Here is an 11,922-nt window from a genome sequence, read left to right on the forward strand (position 1 = left end):
AGTATTAGAAAAAACAACATTCATGAAGGTCGAGGGCGAGAAGCCATATGTTTTTGAACCAACAGGTTCCACAATATTTTCATGTTCTTCTAACATATCATCATAATCATCATAATCATCATCATGGTAGCATGCATATTGGTCCTCATTAACAGTGGTGGTGTCATTAGTCGATTCATGTTCCTCTAAATTAGGTTCATATTCAACATTATTTACATGAATGGGACTAGACACTTCATTAGGGACAACATACATTTCCTCATGAATTTCCTCCTTTTGTCGGTGAAGAAAAATCTGATCTAAATGTGCATGAATTCGTGATGTAGATCTATCATAGTCTTGCTTGCAGAGTCTTAAAGCTTCTGTGGTGGAGTCTAAATTCATGGGAGAACAAAATTCTTCATGTTCAAATTGTGGTGAATGGTACATGTGTGCACGGTCATTAGGGTTTACAAAATATTGATCGCAACCCTCAAAGGATTGATTATGGTCCCAATGACTACCATTCTCACAATTTATGGGCATTTCATACCTTGGATTTTCTCTAGATTGCCTAAAATTATGCAAAATATGACAATTCTCAACAGGGTGGTCTAAACTACCACATGCGGGACATGCATAGATTTCAGGTTGCCTAAGAAAATTAGATGTGACAGATTCCTCATGTGATTGCATTTCTAAAGCTGTGATTCGAGCTTCTATTTGATCCATAAGTGATGATTGTGTGAGTGAGGCACTAGCAAAATGTTCATTTTCACGTTGCGATGAATGATGCATGTATGAATAGTCATTAGGGTTCATGTATTGCGGCTCGGGACTTTGAAAATGTCCATAATAATTCCTATGACTATTGACATCATGGTCCGTGGAAGGTTCATAATGTGGTACATGCCCATAACCAAGTTCTCTAAGAGTTTTATTTCCATCCCCAGGAGCAGACCAAAATCCAGACATGATTGGCTCAAAAGCTAAGTAACTATGTTACAAAGCCCAAAATTTGGTTTTTTAAAGGGTTTGGATTTTTGGGAAAAATTTGGTTTTGGTGGGAGACATTTGAAAAAGAAAATTTGGTTTAAACATGGGAGCAAGAGAAATTTTGGTTTTTTTTTTTTTTTTTTTAAAAAAAAAAAAGAAATAAAATTTGGTTTTTGAATGGGAGCAAGCCCACTGTTTGTTTTGTATCTGCTTTGGCTCCGCTTGGTTGAAAACTTTTGGTGGAACTGAGTCCAAAATCTCGGCCTAGAATTTGGGTACTCGGCCCACTAACGAGTTCAACTAGCGTGATCGGTTACAAGCTCAGCTGGGTTTAAAAACCCAGAATACACAATACAAGTCCAAATTAAACAAGCTCACAAAAATTAAATACAAGCCCACAAATTAAACAAACAAGCCCACAAATAAATTATTACAAACCCAATAGAAAATAAGAGAAGCCCAAAAATTGGCTTTAATATTACAAGCCCACAATTAAAAATTGGAAGCCCACAATTCGGGTTCTCTTAAATGGGTTACCTTTTAAGCACAGCCCAGCTGCTCTGATATTGTTGCAAAAACCCAGTTGGGTTTTGGTTCTTTTCCTTGGTGGCGTCCCAGCAGAGGAAAAACAGGTTCAGAACAGCAGGTCCAACAGCAAATGAAGTGAAGCAGATGCAGATGCAAATGCTATGCAGTGAAATGCAAAAATAGCTAATAAAACTACAAGAAAAACACGGCACCAATCCCCGGCAGCGGCGCCAAAAACTTGGCAGGCCCGGAGATGTGTATAAAATTAAAGCGCAATGAAACGCGGGCCTACAGTAATACCGCAAGTGCACGGTCGTCAGTTGTAGCTCGTGCAAGTACGGGTCGATCCACAGAGATTGGGAGTGTTTTGTAGTGTTTAGCTATTTTGGGTTTTAAATTGCTATTGGGCTCTAAATTTGCTTTGGGCTTAGTGGGTTTGTTTGTAATGATGAAGTGTTTAGGCCTTGGGCCTTTGAATTGAACTGAGCCTTGGACTCAGTTGGTCTTAAAATGAATTGAACTGGGCCTTAATAATGAACTTGGGCTTTGGTCTCTGAATTAGGCTTTTGATTAAGCCCACAATTGACTTAATTGGACTGGGCTTGTGATGTGATTTGAGCCTTGGGTTGAGCTGGGCTTTCACAGTGAATTGGGCCTTAGCCTTTTTGGAGTGAACTGAGCTTTGGGCTCAGTTGGCTGGGCCTTTAGATTAGCTAGGATTTAGGTCTTAACCTGAACTGTAGTCTTTGCTGAGCCAAGCTCAGTTGCAGCAGCAGCAGTGGGAAGAGGAAGGAAAGCAATGCAGCAGTGCAAGGCAAGTGCACAGCAGCAGGGGAAAGAAAGCAGCAGCAGCAGCAGGGCAAAGAAGGCAGCAGCAGCAGCAGTACTGCACAGCATCTGCACAAGCAGTGGAAGGGAGGCAACAACAGCAGGGTTGCAAGGCAAGGAAAAAGAAGAGATGGCAGTGAAGCAAAGACAATGAAGCAAAGGCAGTGAAGCAAAGACAATGAAGACAATGAAGAAAACAAGCAGAGAACAATGCAAATGAACCAAGGCCTAAGACAAGGGCAGGGGAGATGGTGAAGCTAACAGTGATGACAATGCAAGAGAAAGAGTTTAGCTTGCTATGAGCACTAATTTCTCCCATTGCTCAATCAAAACAATGCATCCTAAGCATACAAATGGAATGGAAAAGGAAATTAGCTTTCTATGAGCACTAATTTCTCCCATTACTCAATCAAATCAATGCACTGAGGTTTCTAGCCTAACATTCAATCACTTCACATGTATCACATAACAGGTACATTAACATTACATGGAACTAAACATGATTAACAGGAACATGCACATCAACAGGAACATAACAAACATGAACATCAAAAAGGATATTAAGAGTAGAACATATACATGATTAAACAGGAGCAGTGCATGAAACAACACAAATTGAAGAGAAAAAAAACATTAACAGAACATGAAAGTCCTGGACACTGGCTAGTCCAGCATAAAGTTTTTACATCACACCCACAATCATATTTATACTTACAAGCACAATTAGGGTTCTACCCAAAAAAATTCCCAAATTGACAGTAGACTAGGGTTTGTGAAAAAAAATACAATTAAACCCAAAATTGGTTCACCTAACCTTCTGATAACAACCCAATCAACCAACCCATGCTTCAATTAGACGTACAATCATGTTCCCCCAATTATCCCCAAATTATGAAATTAGGGTTTATAAGAAATAAAATCAATTCATACCTAATCTCTGAAAACTGCTACTGACTTCGACCCATGCTTCTCCTTAGTCTCCTGCTCCATTCCCATGCCTTCAATTGCTTTTCTAGCTTGAATTGCTTCATCAACTCCACACCCTAGGGTTCAGTGGCGTGAGTGTGGGTTTGATGAAATAATTTTGGCTAGGTGAATAGGTTTTGCAGTATGGGATGATGGGTTTACTGAATTGGAGGTGGTTAGGTGGTTATGGAGTAGGTGGTGGCGATGGCAGTGGAGAAGGTGATGGTGGTGGTTCTGCACAGGGTAAGGTGGAGAGGAAGAAGGTGAGGGTCGACTGTTTTGGGAAGAAGGGGGGTGTTTGGTTAGGTCATAGGGTTCGGGTGCTCGGGTGTTGGGCGGTTGTAGCAAATTGGATGAACAGCGAGGATGAGCCGTGGGATGTGGAGATGATGGATCAATCTAACGGCTAAAAGTGAAGAGGCTGGCAGAGACCGTTGGATGCAGATATACAACAAAACTAACGGTGCCGGATGGAGTTAGGTGTTGTAGTGTTAAGTGGAAATATCGAGGTTTGATGCGCAGGCAAAGAAGCAACCGTAGGATCTAAATGTGATCTAATCTGAAGGCTTGGAATTTAGGCACTATGGTGTTTTGCAGGAGCTTCAGATTTTGATGCGCGATGAAGGAGCGACCATCGGATGATGAGATGGATCCAATCCGACGGCTGAAGATGGAGGCGGTTTTGGTTATAGAAAATGGGTTTGGGTAAGGGTTTTGGGCCTTGGGTATGCCAAGCCCATATCTTCTTTAAGAACAATTCTTCCTTCTTGAGTCCATTCCTAGCTTTTTAGACGTGCGCTCCATTCTTTGCGGCTTCCTTGCGTAATTCCTCCCGGCTTTTCACTACTTTTCTGCTCTATTCCGCTCCGCAATTCATCCAAACTTTATTTATTACCTAAAAATATAAAATTAAGTAAGAAAAATATTTATTCTTGAAAACAATGAAAATACAGAATATGGGATAAAATGTAGAATTAATGCACAAAAGATGAGTTAAATGCCAACAAAAGGGATAGATATATACAATATTTGGCACTCATCAAATACCCCCAAACCTGAATTTTACTTGTCCTCAAGTAAAACAAAACTAAGGAAATCCTAACTATACCACTGTCGCTGGTCTATCGAATGCATTTAGCGTATGCACTAAGCCTTTTAAACCACTAAGTGTCCCTAGTGGACGAGTTGAAGTCTCGTGAAGGTTTGCTTAGAACGTACCCACAAAGTTCTAGGTCAAAATATAAGCTCAGATTCCATCAAATGTGACATGTGCAAAACAGTTAAGCTCACAGCAAAACGGAGATGTCAATCTAGCTATCGAAGGCACAATCCTAGCACTGATAACAAAAAAAGTACATGTGATAAGAGTGTAAAGTGTATCTACACATGTGTAAAGAAAGATCTGAAGTTATGACTACTAATCACCAAGAGATAGTTTCTCAGGCTAAGAACCAAGGTCGAAATCTAGCTAGCTGTCCGGACTTTACGAGAATTGTGAATGAGTTGGAGGTATTTCACAATTACTCGCGTTGTACATGAATGGCATACACCCTCCTTGCTTATTACAATGAAACAACAAAAGATGACAATTTACATGACTCTTATTTACATTGACTATTCTCTTTTATTTTTGGAACAAGAGAGAATGGAATTGATAAATACTTGATTTTTTAGTATTTTTCTAATATTTTTTTCTCTTTTTTTTTTCTGAATATATACATCGTTTTTTTTTTTTTTTTTTTTTTTTCAAAAGAAAACACTTTTGATACATATACAAAAGGAAACAAAAGATTACATGACACTTTGCAAGAGGTAGCCCTTTTTGATGCACCCAGTTAAATTCGATGGTTGTCTTTCTTAATGTAACCTCCACCTTCTATCCCAACCAACCAAAGAACAAGCTAGTCAAGTTTCGTTCAGTATTCTAAAGTGATTGGCAATCGTAACTTCATATCAAACACCTTGAAGATCGAGGCCATACATGTATTGGTAGATCGTGCGCGTGCAAATTTCTTATCACAATGTGAATTGTGCTAGAATCAGGGTGCCTAAATATCTAGACTAAGACTCCTAATAATTACATATTTGCACAAGAGTCAACATTTCAAGGTAAATGAGCTCCATTTTTTATGATTTTTCATTTTTTAATTTTTTTGAATTTTGATTTTTCAATTTTTTTTTTGGAATTTTTCCATTTTTTCAAAAAGAAGGAGTTCGTTTTCAATTATGGCATATTATCATGGTATCTACTCTATACCCCCAAACCTAAACTAAACATTGTCCTCAATGTTTTAAAATATGGAAAGAATTAAAATGCAACATATGGAAAGGGACATGCTGAGTAGAGTAAAAGGAGAGAGAATACCCGATTTCGGCGAAAGCAGAATTAAAACTCCGTTATTCAAGGCAAAAATCCAACATATTTCAGCCGAGATCATATTGGATTAGCAAAATATACACAAAATGAACAAAAGGGTTTTTAAGAAATTTTATCTACTGGATTATATACAAAAATTCACCATACACCAAAAGTCTAAAGAGTTGAGGATCAACCCAAAAGAAAAGTGTAGAGATTTCAACAGCTTCACACAATAATAATATGATAGAAACGCAAGTGAAACTGTGAAACAAAATGAGCTACCCCCAAACCTGGATTTTACAGAAGATATAGTTTTGAAAACAAAATCTCGCAGTTTTGGGGGTTCATCATGTACAAGGTCTAGCTCAAAGTGAACTGTGCTAGGGACGGGCAAACATGCTAATTCCAACTGTGGTTCCTTAAATGTATTATACTTAGAAGCAAAATAGTCCAAGAGGACTTGGGAAGCACACAGTTCCAAACCTAGGTTGGGCATTCTCAGAAAAATTGGTTTTACAATATTGGTACAAACCAAATCTAGGTTGGGTGGAAGGCCAACAGATTGGGACTCATGTAGGAGAATAGGTGCGTCATTATTAATCAAATCAAAATCTCCTAAATCATCTACACATGTCACATCATGCTCACAATCATCAATCAAATTGGCAAGTTCACACTCAGAATCATCAACATCATCAACAAATTTATTCTCATGCATCGGCAAATCAGGAGAAATATCACAATGTGACCTAGGTAGAGAATCAGACACATCAAATATATTTTCATGCATATTAGTGTCTACAGAAGATTCAACTATTCCTATGTCATGCTCATCTTCACAGAATAATTGTACGAATCCCATGTCAATATCAAAATCATATGAATTACAATGAGTATTAGAAAAAAAACATTCATGAAGGTCGAGGGCGAGAAGCCATATGTTTTTGAACCAACAGGTTCCACAATATTTTCATGTTCTTCTAACATATCATCATAATCATCATAATCATCATCATGGTAGCATGCATATTGGTCCTCATTAACAGTGGTGGTGTCATTAGTCGATTCATGTTCCTCTAAATTAGGTTCATATTCAACATTATTTACATGAATGGGACTAGACACTTCATTAGGGACAACATACATTTCCTCATGAATTTCCTCCTTTTGTCGGTGAAGAAAAATCTGATCTAAATGTGCATGAATTCGTGATGTAGATCTATCATAGTCTTGCTTGCAGAGTCTTAAAGCTTCTGTGGTGGAGTCTAAATTCATGGGAGAACAAAATTCTTCATGTTCAAATTGTGGTGAATGGTACATGTGTGCACGGTCATTAGGGTTTACAAAATATTGATCGCAACCCTCAAAGGATTGATTATGGTCCCAATGACTACCATTCTCACAATTTATGGGCATTTCATACCTTGGATTTTCTCTAGATTGCCTAAAATTATGCAAAATATGACAATTCTCAACAGGGTGGTCTAAACTACCACATGCGGGACATGCATAGATTTCAGGTTGCCTAAGAAAATTAGATGTGACAGATTCCTCATGTGATTGCATTTCTAAAGCTGTGATTCGAGCTTCTATTTGATCCATAAGTGATGATTGTGTGAGTGAGGCACTAGCAAAATGTTCATTTTCACGTTGCGATGAATGATGCATGTATGAATAGTCATTAGGGTTCATGTATTGCGGCTCGGGACTTTGAAAATGTCCATAATAATTCCTATGACTATTGACATCATGGTCCGTGGAAGGTTCATAATGTGGTACATGCCCATAACCAAGTTCTCTAAGAGTTTTATTTCCATCCCCAGGAGCAGACCAAAATCCAGACATGATTGGCTCAAAAGCTAAGTAACTATGTTACAAAGCCCAAAATTTGGTTTTTTAAAGGGTTTGGATTTTTGGGAAAAATTTGGTTTTGGTGGGAGACATTTGAAAAAGAAAATTTGGTTTAAACATGGGAGCAAGAGAAAATTTTGGTTTTTTTTTTTTTTTTTTTTAAAAAAAAAGAAAATAAAATTTGGTTTTTGAATGGGAGCAAGCCCACTGTTTGTTTTGTATCTGCTTTGGCTCCGCTTGGTTGAAAACTTTTGGTGGAACTGAGTCCAAAATCTCGGCCTAGAATTTGGGTACTCGGCCCACTAACGAGTTCAACTAGCGTGATCGGTTACAAGCTCAGCTGGGTTTAAAAACCCAGAATACACAATACAAGTCCAAATTAAACAAGCTCACAAAAATTAAATACAAGCCCACAAATTAAACAAACAAGCCCACAAATAAATTATTACAAACCCAATAGAAAATAAGAGAAGCCCAAAAATTGGCTTTAATATTACAAGCCCACAATTAAAAATTGGAAGCCCACAATTCGGGTTCTCTTAAATGGGTTACCTTTTAAGCACAGCCCAGCTGCTCTGATATTGTTGCAAAAACCCAGTTGGGTTTTGGTTCTTTTCCTTGGTGGCGTCCCAGCAGAGGAAAAACAGGTTCAGAACAGCAGGTCCAACAGCAAATGAAGTGAAGCAGATGCAGATGCAAATGCTATGCAGTGAAATGCAAAAATAGCTAATAAAACTACAAGAAAAACACGGCACCAATCCCCGGCAGCGGCGCCAAAAACTTGGCAGGCCCGGAGATGTGTATAAAATTAAAGCGCAATGAAACGCGGGCCTACAGTAATACCGCAAGTGCACGGTCGTCAGTTGTAGCTCGTGCAAGTACGGGTCGATCCACAGAGATTGGGAGTGTTTTGTAGTGTTTAGCTATTTTGGGTTTTAAATTGCTATTGGGCTCTAAATTTGCTTTGGGCTTAGTGGGTTTGTTTGTAATGATGAAGTGTTTAGGCCTTGGGCCTTTGAATTGAACTGAGCCTTGGACTCAGTTGGTCTTAAAATGAATTGAACTGGGCCTTAATAATGAACTTGGGCTTTGGTCTCTGAATTAGGCTTTTGATTAAGCCCACAATTGACTTAATTGGACTGGGCTTGTGATGTGATTTGAGCCTTGGGTTGAGCTGGGCTTTCACAGTGAATTGGGCCTTAGCCTTTTTGGAGTGAACTGAGCTTTGGGCTCAGTTGGCTGGGCCTTTAGATTAGCTAGGATTTAGGTCTTAACCTGAACTGTAGTCTTTGCTGAGCCAAGCTCAGTTGCAGCAGCAGCAGTGGGAAGAGGAAGGAAAGCAATGCAGCAGTGCAAGGCAAGTGCACAGCAGCAGGGGAAAGAAGGCAGCAGCAGCAGCAGCAGGGCAAAGAAGGCAGCAGCAGCAGCAGTACTGCACAGCATCTGCACAAGCAGTGGAAGGGAGGCAACAACAGCAGGGTTGCAAGGCAAGGAAAAAGAAGAGATGGCAGTGAAGCAAAGACAATGAAGCAAAGGCAGTGAAGCAAAGACAATGAAGACAATGAAGAAAACAAGCAGAGAACAATGCAAATGAACCAAGGCCTAAGACAAGGGCAGGGGAGATGGTGAAGCTAACAGTGATGACAATGCAAGAGAGTTAAGCATACAAATGGAATGGAAAGAGAATTAGCTTGCTATGAGCACTAATTTCTCCCATTGCTCAATCAAAACAATGCATCCTAAGCATACAAATGGAATGGAAAAGGAAATTAGCTTTCTATGAGCACTAATTTCTCCCATTACTCAATCAAATCAATGCACTGAGGTTTCTAGCCTAACATTCAATCACTTCACATGTATCACATAACAGGTACATTAACATTACATGGAACTAAACATGATTAACAGGAACATGCACATCAACAGGAACATAACAAACATGAACATCAAAACAGGATATTAAGAGTAGAACATATACATGATTAAACAGGAGCAGTGCATGAAACAACACAAATTGAAGAGAAAAAAAACATTAACAGAACATGAAAGTCCTGGACACTGGCTAGTCCAGCATAAAGTTTTTACATCACACCCACAATCATATTTATACTTACAAGCACAATTAGGGTTCTACCCAAAAAAATTCCCAAATTGACAGTAGACTAGGGTTTGTGAAAAAAAATACAATTAAACCCAAAATTGGTTCACCTAACCTTCTGATAACAACCCAATCAACCAACCCATGCTTCAATTAGACGTACAATCATGTTCCCCCAATTATCCCCAAATTATGAAATTAGGGTTTATAAGAAATAAAATCAATTCATACCTAATCTCTGAAAACTGCTACTGACTTCGACCCATGCTTCTCCTTAGTCTCCTGCTCCATTCCCATGCCTTCAATTGCTTTTCTAGCTTGAATTGCTTCATCAACTCCACACCCTAGGGTTCAGTGGCGTGAGTGTGGGTTTGATGAAATAATTTTGGCTAGGTGAATAGGTTTTGCAGTATGGGATGATGGGTTTACTGAATTGGAGGTGGTTAGGTGGTTATGGAGTAGGTGGTGGCGATGGCAGTGGAGAAGGTGATGGTGGTGGTTCTGCACAGGGTAAGGTGGAGAGGAAGAAGGTGAGGGTCGACTGTTTTGGGAAGAAGGGGGGTGTTTGGTTAGGTCATAGGGTTCGGGTGCTCGGGTGTTGGGCGGTTGTAGCAAATTGGATGAACAGCGAGGATGAGCCGTGGGATGTGGAGATGATGGATCAATCTAACGGCTAAAAGTGAAGAGGCTGGCAGAGACCGTTGGATGCAGATATACAACAAAACTAACGGTGCCGGATGGAGTTAGGTGTTGTAGTGTTAAGTGGAAATATCGAGGTTTGATGCGCAGGCAAAGAAGCAACCGTAGGATCTAAATGTGATCTAATCTGAAGGCTTGGAATTTAGGCACTATGGTGTTTTGCAGGAGCTTCAGATTTTGATGCGCGATGAAGGAGCGACCATCGGATGATGAGATGGATCCAATCCGACGGCTGAAGATGGAGGCGGTTTTGGTTATAGAAAATGGGTTTGGGTAAGGGTTTTGGGCCTTGGGTATGCCAAGCCCATATCTTCTTTAAGAACAATTCTTCCTTCTTGAGTCCATTCCTAGCTTTTTAGACGTGCGCTCCATTCTTTGCGGCTTCCTTGCGTAATTCCTCCCGGCTTTTCACTACTTTTCTGCTCTATTCCGCTCCGCAATTCATCCAAACTTTATTTATTACCTAAAAATATAAAATTAAGTAAGAAAAATATTTATTCTTGAAAACAATGAAAATACAGAATATGGGATAAAATGTAGAATTAATGCACAAAAGATGAGTTAAATGCCAACAAAAAGGGATAGATATATACAATATTTGGCACTCATCATAGGGCATCCGCAATCTCAACCATTACCACCACCACCAGAACATCACAAAGCGAATACGATGAAAAAGAAAGAAACATTCTTCATAGAAGTTGGTGCAAAAACAAAAAATCTATTTTGTCGCTCTATCGTACATTCATATAAGACAATTGAAGATTTTCATGATAATGTTTTGAGTAGAGTGTTCGCAAGAGATAATAATGGAAGATAAATTGTGAATATTGCGAAAATTTCGCGACTAGAGGAATGGAAGAAACAGATCATTTCTTTTACCACAGAAGAAATTCCCGAAGGAGAAGAGGTGCATGACAACCCATTGGTAATAAAATTAGAAATTAATCCAAAATCGAAAAAAGATGAGGATGATGATGCTGAAGATTCATGGGAAATCAATAGAATCCTAGTCGATACTGGAAGCTCTGTGAACATCTTATTTTATCATACTTATAAAACCATGGGTGGAAGAGATGATGATCTTATACCATGAACATATAAGAAATATGGTTTTAATGGTACTGCTAGCAAGCCTAAAGGGGAGGTTACTATGCAAATTCCATTGAAGGGAATATCTTCTGAAATCTCATTCTGTGTCGTTGATGTAGAATCACCCTACAATGCGTTAATTGGCCGACCTTGGCTACATGGAATTCTAGGTGTAACTTCAACTTTCCACCAATGCATCAAATTCCCTCACCCCAATGGTGTAGGAATCATAAAGGGATACTGGGTTGACGGAAAGAAATGTTACGAAACTGAGATAGAATCTTGCGAAGGAAGAGCAAACAAGAAGAAAAACTGGCGACACAAAATCAAGGACGTACAAAGAAGTGAGAAGTTGATTGTGGATAGAATCGAAAAGAAAGGAGAAGAGATGTTGCGAAATTAATGCTAGCTCAGAATAAAAAGGATGAACATACCATTACCAAGGAAGCAGTAGCAGAAAACAATAAAGAAGCAGAGGAGGGCAAAAGTAATAAAAACAAGAAATGTACGAATAATTAAGTTGTTG

The sequence above is a fragment of the Papaver somniferum genome, chromosome 9 (assembly GCF_003573695.1).
Source record: "Papaver somniferum cultivar HN1 chromosome 9, ASM357369v1, whole genome shotgun sequence".
NCBI classification, from domain to species: Eukaryota; Viridiplantae; Streptophyta; class Magnoliopsida; order Ranunculales; family Papaveraceae; genus Papaver; species Papaver somniferum.